The sequence below is a fragment of the Fistularia commersonii genome, unplaced genomic scaffold, assembly GCF_037954325.1.
Source record: "Fistularia commersonii isolate RoL2024-O1a breed Wild unplaced genomic scaffold, RoL_Fcom_v1.0 HiC_scaffold_54, whole genome shotgun sequence".
Taxonomy (NCBI): Eukaryota; Metazoa; Chordata; class Actinopteri; order Syngnathiformes; family Fistulariidae; genus Fistularia; species Fistularia commersonii.
The window spans coordinates 342357-363187 of NW_028234012.1; positions in this window are offsets into that span (position 1 = coordinate 342357).

Consider the following 20831-nt stretch of genomic DNA (forward strand, 5'->3'; position numbering starts at 1 on the left):
CTGGACAGCATAAGGCCACAAAACCTTTGGTAATCCTTTTGCTATTAGCATACACCTTGCCATTTCAAAAAGGGTCCTCCATTGTCTTTCTGCTGTCCCATTTTGATGGGGAGAGTATGGGGATGATGTTTCATGTCTTATGCCTTTCTCCCTTAGAAGAGATTGAAAAGCATTTCCTGTGTATTCAGTCCCGTTGTCTGACCTGATACATTTGACACGACCATACGCTGCGCTGTCAGCAAGGAACTTCTCTGTTGCTAATGTAGCTTCACTCTTGTATTTGAGAAAATATACAAATACTGCCCCTGAATAATCATCTGTGAATGAAATGACATACTTATGCCCTTCTTGACCAGCTGGTTCAATCGGGCCTGATAAGTCAGTGTGTACCATTTTTAGGGGTGCATCAGCTTTTGCATCAGCTTGCCTGTTTCTGCTATTTGTGAATTTTCCCTCCGTGCATACGTTACAGTCTACGTTACAGTCTACCTTGGTCTGACCTGTAATCTTCATACCCTCGACTAAGTTTGGTCATTTTAATACATCTTTTACATTGCAGTGTCCCATAATCTCATGCCATGTTTTGACATCACAAGTTAAGTTTACTCTATCTCTGGACATCATGTCATTTACTGTATCATCATAAAGTTGTTGATAATTTACCGTTCTTATGTAGTAGAGTCTGTCACATTCCTCAATGCTGAAAATTTTTCCTTCTTTGGTTATGAGTCTGTTCTCTCCTTCTTTGAATATCACGCTGGCTCCATCAGCTGTGGCTGCCTTCACCGATATGAAGTCCTGAGGATATGATGGGATGAATAAGGCTCCCCTTAAGGTTACCAGGACAGGTTTTCCTTCAATGTCCTGGAGTAACACTTCTGCATCACCTCTTTTTAGTGCCACTTTGTTTCTTCTGGTCCCGTCTGCTAGCTCCATGTAATGTTTGTTTGGGTTGAAAAACTCATCAAATCTTATGAATTTGTCTTCTTGTGTTATGATGTGTGATGTAGCGCCACAGTCTACCATCAGTCCATTTTTTCTGATATTTTCCGGAGGGACTTTTTGACTGACCTTGAATACAAAAGTTTGCTCATCTTCCTTATCTTTGTCTTGGATGTCTGTGTTTTGTTTGACCGAGTCTTCTTTGGGCTTGGATTTTCTTCTGCATGTCTCATCGGTGTGGGTTGTGCTTCTGTGATAGCTGCACCATTTTGGCCCTGATTTTTGGTGACAAGCTTTTGCCATATGGCCACGGTTTCCACATCCATAGCAGATCACCGTTGACATGTCCACTTTCATTACATTGTCTGATTTGGTTTTGCTGTCAAACTTTTCAGTCTCTTCATAACTTCTTAGTTTACTCTTGAACTGAATAAACGTCATTTCTTCACTGCTCTGAGTTACGTGAATGACGAAGGGCTTGTACGGTTCTGGAAGCCCTTTCATAACCATAGCGATCATCAGCTCATCACTTATCACCTGTTTTGTGTTTCTCAGAGCGGTGACTGCCTTTTCTGCTCTGATAATGTAATCTGTTATTGTTTCGTCGGGTTCCTTCTTGAGTGAGCATAGTTCGCTGTACAGGGAAATAATTCTGGGCTTACCCTGGCTGGCGTAATGATCCCGTAATATTTTCAAAGCTTTTCGACCGTCATCTGCGGCTTCCCTCATTACCAATGATAGACTTTTATCATCGAGGAACTGGATAAGCTCAGCGTAGCATTCTGCATTTTTATCTGGGTCGGGCTCAACAGTTGAAAGTATTGTCTCTTTCAAACCTTCGAGTCGCATGTGTCCCAGAAACTTTACTTCCCAAAGCTCGTAGTTGTTTTCGTCTCCATCGAAAACCAAACGTTGCCATCTTCCTCCTTTTGTTCGTTGCCTGGGCCCATAACCTGTTGCGTTTAAGTTTGCAGCTTCTTCGTTTTCCATGTTTCGGAAGGAATTCACAAGTTTGCCTTGTTTGAATCGTCTTTTATTTTCTTCTTCACAGCTCCGGGAATCAACATCGGTTAGCCATGGGACATGTACAGTACAGAGTGAGGGAAAAATTCCCGCCAGCACCGCTATACCAAAAAAAGAACACTGACGTAGAAGTTAACGTCAAGTTAGCTGAACAGTCGCGAAAAACTAAAACAAGTCCCAAACCTTGTCATAAAGTGCCATACATTTCCTGAGAGTAGATACAAATAAAACATATGTATACTAGAATGTAAACTCAAATAAAACTAATGAGATCACCTATCTCAACAGTCCTTATGTCCTTTGCTTCCTCATGCCTGGTTGTTTCATTGACATTCAGTTCTACCTTGCCATGTTTATTTGTACATTTGTATATTTGTGTGTACTATTTATGTTCAATTAAAAAAAAAAAAAAAAAAGAATGAGAGGCTGAGAAAATCTCCATGTCTCTCTCGCCCCCCCTCTTCCTCACGGCGGCCGACGCAATGTGATTCTCGCCGTTGCTGTGGAAGTAGGGTAAAGGATTCCCCGCGTCGGTGCGAGCGATGCGTTTCAAGGCGTATTGCATGTGTGTATGGAGGGGGGGGGTCTACAGGATACCGCAGGCCGGCAATGGTGCACCTTCTGCGGACATCGATCACCGAAACGTCGGCGTGGAGCTCCCGGAGCAGCCGGCGTGTACATGTGAATGAATGGAGGAGCTAATGTGTGTGTGGTGGTGGTGGTGGTGGGGGGGGAGGGGGGCGTTTCGGCTTGACGGGAAAGAAACCAAATGTGTCACAAATGCAAAAGTTTGGTGCTGTGTGCTATGCATACAAGCACAACAAAAAGAAACTTGACTCAAGAGGTGAGAAGGGAGTTTTCATTGGATATGACAAAAATAGTCCAGCTTATTTTGTATATTATCCAAATAGTGAAAGAGTACTAAAACAGACTGCTAAAATTTGTGTCGAACCCATCTCCAGAGCAACAAACCCAGACAGAGATGAGCTCAGACCAGGATGATGATGATAATGATGATGATGATGATGATGATGATGATGATGATGATGATGATGATGATGATGATCAGTTAGACATTTAAAGAGGCAAGGAGTTCCCTCAATGCTGACAAGTGGATGAAATCTATGGACGAAGAGATGGAGTCATTGAGAGAGAACAACACTTTGACCCTAACACAGCTACCCCAAGGCAAGTGTGCAGTGGGGGTGGGGGTGGGGGGTGGGGGGCGTATGCGCTAAAAAGAAATGAAGATGGCACAAACAAATATAAAGCTCGTTATGTTGCTAAGGGCTACAGTCAAAAGTATGGCACGGATTTCGAGGAAACATTTTCTCCAACATCAAATATGACAAGTGTGAGGGTGTTTATGCAGAAATCAGTTCCGGAAAATTTGTTCTTACACCAAATGGATGTAAAGACAGCCTATCTTCATGCACCCATAGATTGTGAGCTCTGTGTAGAACAACCAGAAGGGTATGAAGTGACAAATAAAAAACAGAAGCTGGTGTGTAAACTTAAAAAGTCACTGTACGTCCCTGAACAAGCCGGTCGTCATTGGGATCTGATGCTCCATTCTTACTTGATTGACAATGACTTTATTCAGAATGAAGCAGATCATTGTGTTTATGTCAAAGAAAACCAAAATGACAAGGTCATCATCATAATATGGGTAGATGATTTAATCATAGCTACGAGTGATGAGGAAGTAATGAAAGAGGTGAAAATCATGCTTACAGCTAGATTTAAAATGAAGGACATGGGCAAAGTGATCAAAATCAATACCCAGAAAATATGTCAGTCAGAAGAGTGTGTTAAGATGTCACAAAGAAAATATGTGGAAAGGTAGCCCTACAGTATTGTCCAACACAAGAGATGCCGGCACATGTTATGACAAAGCCTGCATCACAGTTTAAGTTGTTGAATTTTTCAAAGTTGTTGTTTGTTGTTTGGGTCATGAGTATTTTATTTTGATGTAAATGGGCAAAGATACCAATAATATGAGAGCAAGTGGGGGCGTTGTTAACTGAGAAATATGCTCTCAATTATTTTCCGTTTTATTTCCAAGGGCCAGTCTCAGCTTCCGGTCAACAGGATCCCGCAGACCGGCCAAGGTGCACCTTCTTCGGACACGGATCCCCGTGACGTCGGCGTGAAGCTCCGGGAGCACCAGACATGCACATATGAATAAGCGAAGGAGTCAACTCCATAAGTCCTCCACTCACGGCCTCGGTGTCACTGAATCGAGCAATTTGGTTTTTAATGTTTAAAAATCGGCTTAACATTGAGGTGGAAAACACAGCGGTATCGTTAAAATACAGTAACAGGGTGATAACATCCATGTAAGAAGTGGAGGGGGATTTATTGCACTCACGGCCCCACTCGTTTATTCCTCTCATACACAGCGGCCAGATCACCTGCTGGAGCTCCAAGCGCTGTGCACAGTCGGATGCCGCCATCTAGCGGACATAAAATGTAAGGAAGCGGAGGGAGAAAGCCATCCGGTGTTCCCCGAGTAGCGGCGACGAACGAGTTTAGAGCCGTGGAGAAGGTTTGCTTCCCCCCCAACCTCTCTTTCTTACTTCTTCTTCTTCTTCTTCTTCTTCTTCTTCTTCTTCCCCTTCTTCTTCTTCTTCTTCTTCTTCTTCTTCTTCTTCTTCTTCTTCTTCTTCTTCTTCTTCTTCTTCTTCCCCTTCTTCTTCTTCTTCTTCTTCTTCTTCTTCTTCTTCTTCTTCTTCTTCTTCTTTTGTCTTTTCCCGTCAGGTGTGGCCACAGCGAGTCAACTTTCTCCATCTAACCCTATTCTCCGTATCCTCCTCTCTCACACCAACTACCTTCATATCCTCTCTCACCACGTCCATAAATCCTCTCTTTGGTCTTCCTCGAGACCTCTTGCCTTGCAGCTCCAATTCCAGCATCCGTCTACCAATATATTCTCTATCCCTCCTCTGTACATGACCGAACCATCTCAGTCTGGCTTCTCTGACCTTCTCTCCAAAACATCGAACATGTGCTGTTCCTCTGATACTCATTCCTGATCCTATCAATCCTGGTCACTCCGTAAGAGAACCTCAACATCTTCATATCTGCAACCTCTAGTTCTGTCTGCTGTCTTTTGGTCATTGTAACAGTTTCTAGTCCATACATCATCGCTGGTCTCACCACTGTCTTGTACACCTTTGTACACCTTGGTAATGGGCAACCCCGTATCTGACCGTGTGACAAAGCCAAGCAGTGCAGACAATGTGAGACGATCAACTAGAACCAAAAAGAAGCCCAGTTACTTTAATAGTTATGTGACTAGTGCTATTGACGATGACCAAGTGTTCACTAACATTGACTACTGTTATAGACTGGCGTGTGGTGTCCCACAGACATTTAAAGAGGCAAGGAGTTCACTTAATGCTGACAAGTGGATGAAATCTATGGACGAAGAGATGGAGTCATTGAGAGAGAAGAACACTTTTACCCTAACACAGCTACCCCAAGGCAAGTGTGCAGTGGGGGTGGGGGTGGGGGGTGGGGGGCGTATGCGCTAAAAAGAAATGAAGATGGCACAAACAAATATAAAGCTCGGTATGTTGCTAAGGGCTACAGTCAAAAGTATGGCACGGATTTCGAGGAAACATTTTCTCCAACAGCAAATATGACAAGTGTGAGGGTGTTTATGCAGAAATCAGTTCCGGAAAATTTGTTCTTACACCAAATGGATGTAAAGACAGCCTATCTTCATGCACCCATAGATTGTGAGCTCTGTGTAGAACAACCAGAAGGGTATGAAGTGACAAATAAAAAACAGAAGCTGGTGTGTAAACTTAAAAAGTCACTATACGTCCCTGAACAAGCCGGTCGTCATTGGAATCTGATGCTCCATTCTTACTTGATTGACAATGACTTTATTCAGAATGAAGCAGATCATTGTGTCTATGTCAAAGAAAACCAAAATAACAAAGTCATCATCATAATATGGGTAGATGATTTAATCATAGCTGCGAGTGATGAGGAAGTAATGAAAGAGGTGAAAATCATGCTTACAGCTAGATTTAAAATGAAGGACATGGGCAAAGTGATCAAAATCAATACCCAGAAAATATGTCAGTCAGAAGAGTGTGTTAAGATGTCACAAAGAAAATATGTGGAAAGGTAGCCCTACAGTATTGTCCAACACAAGAGATGCCGGCACATGTTATGACAAAGCCTGCATCACAGTTTAAGTTGTTGAATTTTTCAAAGTTGTTGTTTGGGTCATGAGTATTTTATTTTGATGTAAATGGGCAAAGATACCAATAATATGAGAGCAAGTGGGGGCGTTGTTAACTGAGAAATATGCTCTCAATTATTTTCCGTTTTATTTCCAAGGGCCAGTCTCAGCTTCCGGTCAACAGGATCCCGCAGACCGGCCAAGGTGCACCTTCTTCGGACACGGATCCCCGTGACGTCGGCGTGAAGCTCCGGGAGCACCAGACATGCACATATGAATAAGCGAAGGAGTCAACTCCATAAGTCCTCCACTCACGGCCTCGGTGTCACTGAATCGAGCAATTTGGTTTTTAATGTTTAAAAATCGGCTTAACATTGAGGTGGAAAACACAGCGGTATCGTTAAAATACAGTAACAGGGTGATAACATCCATGTAAGAAGTGGAGGGGGATTTATTGCACTCACGGCCCCACTCGTTTATTCCTCTCATACACAGCGGCCAGATCACCTGCTGGAGCTCCAAGCGCTGTGCACAGTCGGATGCCGCCATCTAGCGGACATAAAATGTAAGGAAGCGGAGGGAGAAAGCCATCCGGTGTTCCCCGAGTAGCGGCGACGAACGAGTTTAGAGCCGTGGAGAAGGTTTGCTTCCCCCCCACCCTCTCTTTCTAACTTCTTCTTCTTCTTCTTCTTCTTCTTCTTCTTCTTCTTCTTCTTCTTCTTCTTCTTCTTCTTCTTCTTCTTCTTCTTCTTCTTCTTCTTCTTCTTCTTCTTCTTCTTCTTCTTCTACAGTTTCTAGTCCATACATCATCGCTGGTCTCACCACTGTCTTGTACACCTTTGTACACCTTGGAAATGGGCAGCCCCGTATCTGACCGTGTGACACAGCCAAGCAGTGCAGACAATGTGAGACGATCAACTAGAACCAAAAAGAAGCCCAGTTACTTTAATGGTTATGTGACTAGTGCTATTGACGACGACCAAGTGTTCACTAACATTGACTACTGTTATAGACTGGCGTGTGGTGTCCCACAGACATTTAAAGAGGCAAGGAGTTCCCTCAATGCTGACAAGTGGATGAAATCTATGGACGACGAGATGGAGTCATTGAGAGAGAACAACACTTTGACCCTAACACAGCTACCCCAAGGCAAGTGTGCAGTGGGGGTGGGGGGGTGGGTGTATGCGCTAAAAAGAAATGAAGTTGGCACAAACAAATATAAAGCTCGTTATTTTGCTAAGGGCTACAGTCAAAAGTATGGCACGGATTTTGAGGAAACATTTTCTCCAACAGCAAATATGACAAGTGTGAGGGTGTTCATGCAGAAATCAGTTCAGGAAAATTTGGCAGGTCGTCATTGGAATCTGATGCTCCATTCTTACTTGATTGACAATGACTTTATTCAGAATGAAGCAGATCATTGTGTCTATGTCAAAGAAAACCAAAATGACAAAGTCATCATCATAATATGGGTAGATGATTTAATCATAGCTGCGAGTGATGAGGAAGTAATGAAAGAGGTGAAAATCATGCTTACAGCTAGATTTAAAATGAAGGACTTGGGCAAAGTGATCAAAATCAATACCCCGAAAATATGTCAGTCAGAAGAGTGTGTTAAGATGTCACAAAGAAAATATGTGGAAAGGTAGCCCTACAGTATTGTCCAACACAAGAGATGCCGGCAGATGTTATGACAAAGCCTGCATCGCAGTTTAAGTTGTTGAATTTTTCAAAGTTGTTGTTTGGGTCATGAGTATTTTATTTTGATGTAAATGGGCAAAGATACCAATAATATGAGAGCAAGTGGGGGCGTTGTCAACTGAGAAATATGCTCTCAATTATTTTCCGTGTTATTTCGAAGGGCCAGCCTCAGCTTCCGGTCAACAGGACCCCGCAGACTGGCCAAGGTGCACCTTCTTCGGACACGGATCCCCGTGACGTCGGCGTGAAGCTCCGGGAGCACCAGACATGCACTTATGAATAAGCGAAGGAGTCAACTCCATAAGTCCTCCACTCAGGGCCTCGGTGTCACTGAATCGAGCAATTTGGTTTTTAATGTTTAAAAATCGGCTTAACATTGAGGTGGAAAACACAGCGGTATCGTTAAAATACAGTAACAGGGTGATAACATCCATGTAAGAAGTGGAGGGGGATTTATTGCACTCACGGCCCCACTCGTTTATTCCTCTCATACACAGCGGCCAGATCACCTGCTGGAGCTCCAAGCGCTGTGCACAGTCGGATGCCGCCATCTAGCGGACATAAAATGTAAGGAAGCGGAGGGAGAAAGCCATCCGGTGATCCCCAAGTAGCGGCGACGAACGAGTTTAGAGCCGTGGAGAAGATTTGCTTTGGGTAGATGATTTAATTATTGCAGCAGAGTGTTGCATGGTTTTCAGGGAGGAGTTGAGAAAGGGTCTGGGTGGTCAGGGAGAGCTTCCAGATGATTGGACAACAACAGCTAGTGTGATCAGGGAGACAGGTAGAAGAGTACTTGGTGTGTCATCTGGAAGGAAAGTAGATAAGGAGACTTGGTGGTGGAATGAGGAAGTGCAGGAGTGTATACAGAGAAAATGGTTAGCGAAGAAGAAGTGGGATACTGAGAGGACTGAAGAGAACAGACAGGAGTTCAGGGAGATGCGGCGAAAGGTAAAGATAGAGGTAGCAAAGGCAAAACAAAGGGCTTATGATGACTTGTATGCTCGGTTGGATAGTAAGGAGGCTGAAAGTGATCTATACAAGTTGGCGAAACAGAGAGATAAAGATGGAAAGGATGTACAGCAGGTCCGGGTGATAAAGGACAGAGAGGGAAATGTATTGACAGATGCTAGAGGAGTGACAGGAAGATGGAAAGAGTACTTTGAAGAGCTGATGAATGTGGAAAATGAAAGAGAGGCAAGGGTAGAAGAGGTGATTATTGTAGACCACAAAGTAGCAAAAATGAGTAAAAGTGAAGTGAGGAAGGCATTGAAGAGGATGAAGAGTGGAAAAGCAGTTGGTCCTGATGATATACCTGTGGAGGTGTGGAAGTGTCTAGGAGAGGCAGCGGTAGATTTTCTGACTAGATTATTCAACAGGATCTTAGAGAGTGAGAAGATGCCTGAAGAATGGAGACAAAGTGTGATGGTGCCTATTTTTAAGAATAAAGGGGATGTGCAGAATTGTGGCAACTACAGAGGGATAAAGTTGATGAGCCATACAATGAAGTTATGGGAAAGAGTAGTGGAAACTAGACTGAGAGCAGAAGTCAGCATTTGTGAACAGCAGTATGGCTTCATGCCTAGGAAGAGTACTACAGATGCAGTATTTGCGTTGAGAATGCTAATAGAAAAGTACAGAGAAGGCCAGAGGGAGCTGCATTGCGTTTTTGTAGACCTAGAAAAAGCATATGACAGGGTGCCAAGAGAGGAGCTCTGGTATTGTATGAGGAAGTCTGGAGTGGCAGAGACGTATGTTAGACTGGTGCAGGACATGTATGCCAGCTGTGAGACACTGGTACGGTGTGCTGTAGGGGTAACCGAGAAGTTCAAGGTGGAGGTGGGACTCCATCAGGGATCAGCTCTGAGCCCCTTCTTGTTCGCAATGGTGATGGGTAGGCTGACAGATGAGGTTAGACAGGAATCCCCATGGACCATGATGTTTGCGGATGACATTGTGATCTGTAGTGAGAGCAGACAACAGGTAGAGGAAAATCTAGAGAGGTGGAGGTATGCTCTGGAAAGGAGAGGAATGAAAGTTAGTCACAGCAAGACAGAATATATGTGTGTGAACGAGAGGAACTCGGGTGGAGCGGTGAGGCTACAGGGAGTGGAGATCAAGAAGCTGGAGGATTTCAGGTACTTAGGGTCAACAGTCCAGAGCAACGGAGAGTGCGTAAAAGAGGTGAAGAGACGGGTCCAAGCAGGTTGGAATGGCTGGAGAAAAGTGTCAGGGGTACTATGTGATAGAAGACTATCGGCCAGAATAAAAGGAAAGGTGTACAAGACAGTGGTGAGACCAGCGATGATGTATGGACTAGAAACTGTTCCAATGACCAAAAGACAGCAGACAGAACTAGAGGTTGCAGATATGAAGATGTTGAGGTTCTCTTACGGAGTGACCAGGATTGATAGGATCAGGAATGAGTATCAGAGGAACAGCACATGTTCGATGTTTTGGAGAGAAGGTCAGAGAAGCCAGACTGAGATGGTTCGGTCATGTACAGAGGAGGGATAGAGAATATATTGGTAGACGGATGCTGGAATTGGAGCTGCAAGGCAAGAGGTCTCGAGGAAGACCAAAGAGAGGATTTATGGACGTGGTGAGAGAGGATATGAAGGTAGTTGGTGTGAGAGAGGAGGATACGGAGAATAGGGTTAGATGGAGAAAGTTGACTCGCTGTGGCCACACCTGACGGGAAAAGACAAAAGAAGAAGAAGAAGAAGAAGAAGAAGAAGAAGAAGAAGAAGAAGAAGAAGAAGAAGAAGAAGAAGAAGAAGGAGAAGAAGAAGAAGAAGAAGAAGAAGAAGAAGAAGAAGAAGAAGAAGAAGAAGAAGAAGAAGAAGTAAGAAAGAGAGGTTGGGGGGGAAGCAAACCTTCTCCACGGCTCTAAACTCGTTCGTCGCCGCTACTTGGGGATCACCGGATGGCTTTCTCCCTCCGCTTCCTTACATTTTATGTCCGCTAGATGGCGGCATCCGACTGTGCACAGCGCTTGGAGCTCCAGCAGGTGATCTGGCCGCTGTGTATGAGAGGAATAAACGAGTGGGGCCGTGAGTGCAATAAATCCCCCTCCACTTCTTACATGGATGTTATCACCCTGTTACTGCGTTTTAACGATACCGCTGTGTTTTCCACCTCAATGTTAAGCCGATTTTTAAACATTAAAAACCAAATTGCTCGATTCAGTGACACCGAGGCCCTGAGTGGAGGACTTATGGAGTTGACTCCTTCGCTTATTCATAAGTGCATGTCTGGTGCTCCCGGAGCTTCACGCCGACGTCACGGGGATCCGTGTCCGAAGAAGGTGCACCTTGGCCGGTCTGCGGGGTCCTGTTGACCGGAAGCTGAGGCTGGCCCTTCGAAATAACACGGAAAATAATTGAGAGCATATTTCTCAGTTGACAACGCCCCCACTTGCTCTCATATTATTGGTATCTTTGCCCATTTACATCAAAATAAAATACTCATGACCCAAACAACAACTTTGAAAAATTCAACAACTTAAACTGCGATGCAGGCTTTGTCATAACATCTGCCGGCATCTCTTGTGTTGGACAATACTGTAGGGCTACCTTTCCACATATTTTCTTTGTGACATCTTAACACACTCTTCTGACTGACATATTTTCTGGGTATTGATTTTGATCACTCTGCCCAAGTCCTTCATTTTAAATCTAGCTGTAAGCATGATTTTCACCTCTTTCATTACTTCCTCATCACTCGCAGCTATGATTAAATCATCTACCCATATTATGATGATGACTTTGTCATTTTGGTTTTCTTTGACATAGACACAATGATCTGCTTCATTCTGAATAAAGTCGTTGTCAATCAAGTAAGAATGGAGCATCAGATTCCAATGACGACCTGCCAAATTTTCCTGAACTGATTTCTGCATGAACACCCTCACACTTGTCATATTTGCTGTTGGAGAAAATGTTTCCTCAAAATCCGTGCCATACTTTTGACTGTAGCCCTTAGCAAAATAACGAGCTTTATATTTGTTTGTGCCAACTTCATTTCTTTTTAGCGCATACACCCACCCCCCCACCCCCACTGCACACTTGCCTTGGGGTAGCTGTGTTAGGGTCAAAGTGTTGTTCTCTCTCAATGACTCCATCTCGTCGTCCATAGATTTCATCCACTTGTCAGCATTGAGGGAACTCCTTGCCTCTTTAAATGTCTGTGGGACACCACACGCCAGTCTATAACAGTAGTCAATGTTAGTGAACACTTGGTCATCGTCAATAGCACTAGTCACATAACCATTAAAGTAACTGGGCTTCTTTTTGGTTCTAGTTGATCATCTCACATTGTCTGCACTGCTTGGCTTTGTCACACGGTCAGATACGGGGCTGCCCATTTCCAAGGTGTACAAAGGTGTACAAGACAGTGGTGAGACCAGCGATGATGTATGGACTAGAAACTGTAGAAGAAGAAGAAGAAGAAGAAGAAGAAGAAGAAGAAGAAGAAGAAGAAGAAGAAGAAGAAGAAGTTAGAAAGAGAGGGTGGGGGGGAAGCAAACCTTCTCCACGGCTCTAAACTCGTTCGTCGCCGCTACTCGGGGAACACCGGATGGCTTTCTCCCTCCGCTTCGTTACATTTTATGGCCGCTAGATGAAGATCATCATCATCATCATCATCATCATCATCCTGATCTGAGCTCATCTCTGTCTGGGTTTGTTGCTCTGGAGATGGGTTTGTCACAAATTTTAGCAGTCTGTGTTTTTAGTACTCTTTCACTATTTGGATAATATACAAAATAAGCTGGACTATTTTTGGCATATCCAATGAAAACTCCCTTCTCACCTCTTGAGTCAAGTTTCTTTTTGGTGTGCTTGTATGCATAGCACACAGCACCAAACATTTGCATTTGTGACACATTTCGTTTCTTTCCCGTCAACATAAAGTAAGCCGTCTGCTTTGTCCGATTATTAAAGCATCAGTTCCTGACTGCTGCTGTCTGCACTGCATGGGTCCACAATGTTTTGGGTAGGTTGCTTCCTAGTAATATGCACCATGCCATGTCGAATAAAGTCCTCCAGTTTCTCTCTGCGTTCCCGTTTTGGTGTGGTGAGTATGGCGCTGACGTTTCATGTCTAACACCCCGTTTAGTCATTAGTCCTTGGTACTCTTTTGACATAAACTCAGTACAATTGTCAGATCTCATACACTTAATCTTCCCATAAGGGGCAGTGTCTGCTAAGAATCTCTCTGTGGCACTCACTGTACCACTCTTTTGTTTGAGAAAGTACACAAAAATTGTGTTGGAATAATCATCAGTAAACGACAATGCAAATCTGTGTCCATCTATAGATATGGGATCTACTGGCCCTGCCAGATCTGTATGCACTAAATCAAACACCTCTGTTGCTCTTGCATCAGGCTCTCTGTTTCTGATCTGCACAAACTTCCCTTGAATACACACTTCACATGGTGATACAGGTTTTTCAGTTTTCCCTTTGATTACCATACCATCAACCACTTTTGTCAACTTTTGTACATCGCTCTAATTACAATGGCTGAAAATTTCATGCCATGTTTGTAAATCAAAACACCCATTGCATTTGTCATTACTTTCATCTGCTGTAGATAGGTAGTAAAGTGTGTTCTGCACATTAATAGGAAATACAGTACGGTCACTCATTTTGACTATGTCTTTTCCTTCATTGAAGATTACCGTTGCTCCGCTTGCTGTGGCGGCCATCACAGAAAAAATGTCCTGTGGACAGGAAGGGATGAACAGTGCGTTTCTCAGTGGTGCTGTGTGGTGACGTCCTCTGCTGTCTATGAGGATCACCTCTGCCTCTCCCCGCTGCTTCGCCACGCCTTGACACTTGGTTGCGTCTGCCAGCTCAACATGGTGTGTGTCAGCTCTGAACGTCACTGAAAAACACGGAAGTCAGCAAATTTGAGCTTTTCTTCACTTTGAGTCACATGAACTGCAAATGGTTTGAACGATTCTGGAAGTCCCTTTAGCACCATAGCTATGAGAAGATCATCACTCATGACTTCCTCTGCATTTCTTAGCACCGTGATTATAGTCTCTGCCCTAATCACAAAGTCTGTTACGCTTTCATTGCTTCCTTTCTGCAGTTTTGTCAGGTCAGTATACAGGTTTATAATGCCAGGCTTCCCTTTACCTGCGTAATACTCTCGTAGCATCTTCAGTGCCTTTCTCCCATCATCTGCAGCTTCGCGCATGACCAAGCCTAGACTTTTGTCATCTAAAAACTGGATCGGTTCGGCATTGGCCATTTCATTCTGCTCCTTGTCCTTCGCCTCCTCGTCATCGTCATCAAATTCTGGAGTTTCACTCAGAATTGTGTCTTTGAGCCCCTGCAGCCGCATGTAGGCCAAGCATTTAGTCTCCCAGAGTTCATACTGCTTCTCATCTTCCACACCGAGACAGTCTCTGGTGGCGATCGGTAAATGTAACGGCAGGAGACCAAACTGATTGTTATGTTTGTACGGTAATGCCAATATCAATGTCTCATAACCCGACTATACAACCTCATCCAATTAACCAAAGTGAGACCTTGTCTATAATATGGGTATATTCCCAAGGATTGAGTCAGAGATTTGGAATTTTTCAGAATATAACAAATACCTCAGTCCTTCCTTTTCTGCCTTACGATCCATCCAAATGGCGATTACCAGCTGATTATTCTATGGTAACCAATAAAACTGTCATTGAGGGATTCACTCTAATGACAATACAAAAGACACCACCATTTTGTATGAAACGACAGTGTGGTAAGAAAGAGCATTATCTAGGCCAACTACAGTGTGACACTGTGCTAGATAAGGAAACGGATAGACCGGTTAGGAAAACCTATGACTACTATAATAATAGTATATGTGAGGTTGGAAAGTGGGGAATGGGCGTGTGTGCCATGAATCTGACAGCCCTCAAGCCATTATTGGGCATTGAAACAAACCTCACCAAATCTGGTATACCACCATGGAGGATTTTTGCATTCCCACACAAATACGGTTATCCATACATGCCCAAAAACACATGTATGGATTTGTGGCAAACGAGCATTTCTGTATCTGCCTGAACATTGGTGTGGCACATGCTATTTGGCCCGATTAGGAAGTGCTATAACTTTTATACCAGAGCATAACATGACTCATAGCGTACAACTCATTAGGCCTATGGGACATGAACGTAGTCGAAGAGCCTTGATAAGTGACTCTAGAGGAATACTTATGACAATGTTCCCTAACTATGGTGTAGCCTACTCGGGACATCGAATGAATGAGGTCTGGGCGACATTACAGAACCTAACGTCAAGGGTTCTAGAATTGAATGGACTGATACAAAACAATCCAGAGACTATGGCTATGAAAGAAATGCTTTTACAAAATCGTATGGCTTTAGATATTGTCTTAGCCAAGGAAGGTGGTGTATGTGCGATAATAGGACAACAATGTTGCACATATATCCCAGACATGCGAGACAATTTCACAGCAATTCATGACAAATTGACGACATTAAAGAACCAACTAGAGGGTAAAGAGGACAGTGATACTTTAATGTCGTTTTTACAGTTTGACCCTCTTGGATGGATCATCAACGGAACTTGGTGGCAAATACTTTTAAAGTGCCTTACACCTGTGATTGTGATTCTTATTTTGTTTTGTTTATTTACTATGTGCGTTATTCCTTGTTTGAGAAGCATGATTGCTAAAATGGCTTCCGCAGCCTTTGTCCAGATGGCAATAGTAGCAGTGCAGACCCAACCAAGGACTCACTACACTGGACAGATATATGAGCAACTGCCTATAAGTGATTCAGAAAAAGAAAATGATAATGATTCGACTGTGGAGGACGACGACCATGATGTTGTATGAAGTGTTATCTGTAAACTATGTACCAACATGGCATGATGATGCTGAAGAGTTTAACATTGTTCGGAGTCTCATAAACAGGAGAGAATTGTTAGAGTTTACTCTCTATTTCTATAACTATGTTATTTCGACTACTCACATGAAGTTAGCCAGACATGCTAGAGCACAAAAGACCTTTGTCCTCTAACAAGAGTTGGGCCCTCCAAGATATTCCAATGGTCGTAAACATCTTTAGATAAGAACCTACCCCCCGTAAACGTAAATCTAAACGAGGATAAACGCTTCTGGAGAGAAACCTGACCACCCCTGTATATCATCCTGGTCAACTTCACATATGCATGAACTATACTATTGAATAAATGTTGTTATGTAAATAAACACTTTCACACAATAAAAAGCCGAGCAAGGAGGAACTCGGGGGGATTCTCTGGATCTTGGCTCCAAAGAGCGCGCTGAGTCTCCCCCTCTGCAGAGCACAAAAGAATAGTCGCTTGTCTGTGTTATTTCTTATGATAACCTCAGTCTCCTCTTTACAGGTTTTAACTTAGACCAGCATGAATTACAATTACTCTCCAACAGCCGCGAGTGGAGCATCTACCTGCATGTCCAGAAGCTTCCTGTTCAGCAGGGCAGGTCGAATGGTGTTAAAAGCACTGGAGAAGTCAAAGAACATGACTCTCACAGTGCTTCCTGCCTCCTCCAGGTGTGTGTAGATTCTGTGCAGCAGGAAGATGATGGCGTCTTCCACTCCTATCCGTGGGTGGTATGCGAACCGCAGGGGGTCCAGCAAAGGTCCGACGACTGTGCCAAGGTGCCTCAGGACGAGCCTCTCCAGCGACTTCATGACGTATGATGTCAGGGCCACCGGTCTGTAGTCGTTGTGTCTGCTGGGATGCTTCACCTCGGGCGCTGGAACCAGGCATGAGGTTTTCCACCGGTCGGGGACAACCATCTGGGTCAGGCTCAGGTTGAAGAGATGTGAGAAGATCCCACACAGCTGAGAGGCACATCCTTTCAGCACTCTGGGGCTAAGGCCGTCAGGGCCAGCAGCTTTCCTGGGAGGAAGGCGGCTGAACTCTCTTCTCACCTCCTCAGCGGTGAAGGCGACAGGAGGGGGTGGAGAGAGTCCCAGTGGGGGGCAGAGAGAGTCCCAGTGGGGGGCAGGACGGCTGAGGTGTAAACGAGACATCGTCCAGGGAAGCAGAAGAGGTGCGTGGGGGAGGGGGAAAGCTCCTTAAAGTGAGGGGTGAGGGCACAGGGGAAGGAAAGTCCTGAGAGGAACTGGGGGGAGGGTGGGCGGAGGCACCTTCATCAAATCTGTTAAAAAACAGGTTTAGTTTGTTTGCCTCCTGCAAGTCTCCTTCCATCATCTGGCTTGCTTGTTTTCCATGGCCAGTGATGAGTTTGCAGTATCGTCGCTCTTCTCAGCGGCTCCAAACTGTCTTCAGCCGTCTTTGGGGGTTTCCTGGGCCCATAACCTGTTATCAGAGGTTATCTGTGCAGTAGATCTGCGTGCTACCCCTCAATACCGACTGGGTCTTTTACGGAGGAATAATATGTGTGACACGCCTCTTGCTTTGCAGAACTGGAAGAAGTTGAGTTTATTTTCAAGCAAATAAAAACACTACGGACAGACCGGAAGCTGGGACTGGCCATTCAAAATAAAAGGGAAATAACTGAGAGCATATTTCTCAGATAACAACTGCACTTTCTGTCCAGAATTGAGATTCCCTGGAGTGACAGTCGGGGTAACTGTGGTTGTACGGTTCGGTGCGTCATTATATTTTTGGTCAGGAATACAAATTGTCGAGGCAGTGGGTTTCGTAACTTTATCAACTCTAATATGGGAGGCTTAAATCTGTGTGTAGCACAGAACTGTTCATAGTCTAGAGGACTGCCATTGTCATCCATCAAGTCAATTATTGACCATATACCTTTCTCAAAGCATTCCTTGTAAAACAGAGGTTTGTTGCCACGCAGTACATATCTATTGTTCCAAATTATTGTACTGTGTGTTGAGAAATTGTGTACATATATCATTTTCCAGTATAATAGTATTTGTTTATGGAACTCTGAAAATTGGACAGGAATCTTGTTGATATCCAAGTCAGAGATAAGTAGAAGACTTAGGCTGCCGACTATGTTGAATAAGTAGTTTGGAGTACAATACCAGAAAGAATAATGATGTTTGATCCAGGATTTCAACCAGTTCACCTTCAATGTCCCATTCAGGCAGTCCAACTCTATCACTTTCAGCCCTCCTTCACTTGTTTCTTTCACCGTATGTGATTTTTTTAGATGGTGTGGTCTGTTCCTCCAGATAAAGTTGAAATTTATTTGGTTAATAGATTTTATGAGTTGATTTGGAGCAGCATTGGAATACACTGGGTATATACATCTGGATAAACATTCCATTTTACTCAAATATATCCGGCCTAATATTGATAAATCTCTTTGGAGCCATATATTCAATTTAGCTTTACTTTGATTCAGTTTAGATTCAATGTTCCTGGACTGATTTAACTTTTGGTCCTTAGATAGGAAAATGCTCAAGTATTTTATTTCTGATTTGATAGGAACATTGCTGTTTTCCTTTAGTGGCAGCTCAAGAAGTTTGCATTTCTTTAAGTTTAATGACAATCCTGAAGCCTTGGAGAATGTTTTAATTTTTTCAACGCTTATTGGGACTTGATGTTCATTTTTCAAAACTAAGGTTGTGTCATCTGCCAGCAGGCTAATAACAATTTCTGTCCCCGACATTATTTCTGTCCCACACATACACACACACATACACACACACACACACACACACACACACACACACACACACACACACACACACACTCACACACACTTTAATTCCACTCTTTTATATACGCATGTCTGGAGTTCCGGGAGCTCGTTCTCAACGTTCTGGGGATAATCATAGCTGTGCTGATAGCATTCGCCGAAACGCGCCCCCCCCCACACCACCAGCACCACCACCACCCCACACACATTAGCTCCTCCATTCATTCACATGTACACGCCGGCTGCTCCGGGAGCTCCACGCCGACGTTTCGGTGATCGATGTCGGCAGAAGGTGCACCATTGCTGGTCTGCGGTGTCCTGTAGACCCCCCCCCCCCTCCATACACACATGCAATACGCCTTGAAACGCATCGCTCGCACCGACGCGGGGAATCCTTTACCCTACTTCCACAACAACGGCGAGAATCGCGTTGCGTCGGAAGGGGGGGGGGGGGGGGGGGGGCATTAAGGGGGGGAGAGAGAGAGGCATGGAGATTTTCTCAGCCTCTCATTCTTTTTTTTTTTTTTTAATTGAACATAAAAAGTACACACAACTATACAAATGTACAAATAAACATGGCAAGGTAGCACTGAATGTCAATGAAACAACCAGGCATGAGGAAGCAAAGGACATAAGGACATTCGTTCTGTATGGAATCAGAAGTTAATAGTGTTAACGGTTTGTGAGAAATTTACAATGCTAGACAAAAAAAGAAATTAAAATGAAATAATTAAATCAATAGATTGACTAATAAAAAATTAAAACGAAAAAAAGATTGCAAGGGGAGTACAACATGTAATTAAGTTGGCGACTCACAAGGAATCTCAGATATCAAACTGTATATTTTTTGTTGATTATATATAGATATATACAAAACAAACATATATTGTTTGTTGTTGTTTATTTTTGGGATATATTGAGGAATATTTGTTGGAAAGGAGTCACAATCGCTTTTTGACAATGTCGAAGTGTATAGGTAGCGATAGAATTTAAAGATTTCTGTGGAAATTATAGCCTCATCTGTAATTTCCTTGTTGTTAAGACGGGCTTCCGCTTTGCTCCGCTCCTCCGCTCCTCCGCGCCTCCGCTGCGGAACCAGGTACTACCGATCCGCCGGACTCAGGCGAATCACGGTCCGGGCTTCTGCCCTCCTCCGCTCCTCACCTCATCCGCTCCAGGCCCTGGTACTCCCTGTCCGCGGGAACCCCCCCACCACCACCACCACCACCAAAACAAACTCTCACACACAGATAAACACACGCACACACACACACACACAGACACACACACACCAACACACACACAAACACACACACACACACACACACACACACCTGAACTCATCATAGCTGTGCTAATAGCATTGGCCAAAACGTATCCACAACAAAAGAAACATTAGCTCATCCACTCATTCACATATGTGTGTGCCCAGAGGTACGGGAGCTCCAGTCATACGTCCGGGTGATCTATGTCCGGAGAAGGCTCACATTGGCCGGTCTAAGGGGTTCTTATGCCCCCAAGCTTCCCCGCCTCTGAGAGGAGAAACATTACCTCCGCTCCTCCGCTTCTCAGCTCATCCGCTCGAGGCCCCGGTACTCCCTGTCCGCGACCCCCCCCCACCTAAACAAATTCACACTCACACACACGCACACACACACACACACAGACACACACACACACAAACACACCTTAACTCATCATAGCTGTGCTAATAGCATTAGCCGAAACGCATCCACAACCAAACTGTTGCGTTTAAGTTCGCAGCTTCTTCGTTTTCCATGTTTCGGAAGGAATTCACAAGTTTGCCTTGTTTGAATCATCTTTTATTTTCTTCTTCACAGCTCCGGGAATCAACATCGGTTAGCCATGGGACATGTACAGTACAGAGTGAGGGAAAAATTCCCGCCAGCACCGCTATACCAAAAAAAAACACTGACGTAGAAGTTAACGTCAAGTTAGCTGAACAGTCGCGAAAAACTAAAACAAGTCCCAAACCTTGTCATAAAGTGCCATGCATTTCCTGAGAGTAGATACAAATACAACATATGTATACTAGAATGTAAACTCAAATAAAACTAATGAGATCACCTATCTCAACACCCCCTCTTGATCTCAACATCCAAAAAAAAACTTTGGACATTTTAATTTCCAAAGAACCACTTTTTGAATTTTTCTATTTTTACCTTTGTCATGAGTTTTGTCGAGATGTCTGCCAACATGTCCTCTGATGGACAATAGATAAGATTTATTTAACCCTCACTGAGTGCTTCACGAATGAAATGATATTTTACATCAATGTGTTTTGACCTTTGTCTGTTTA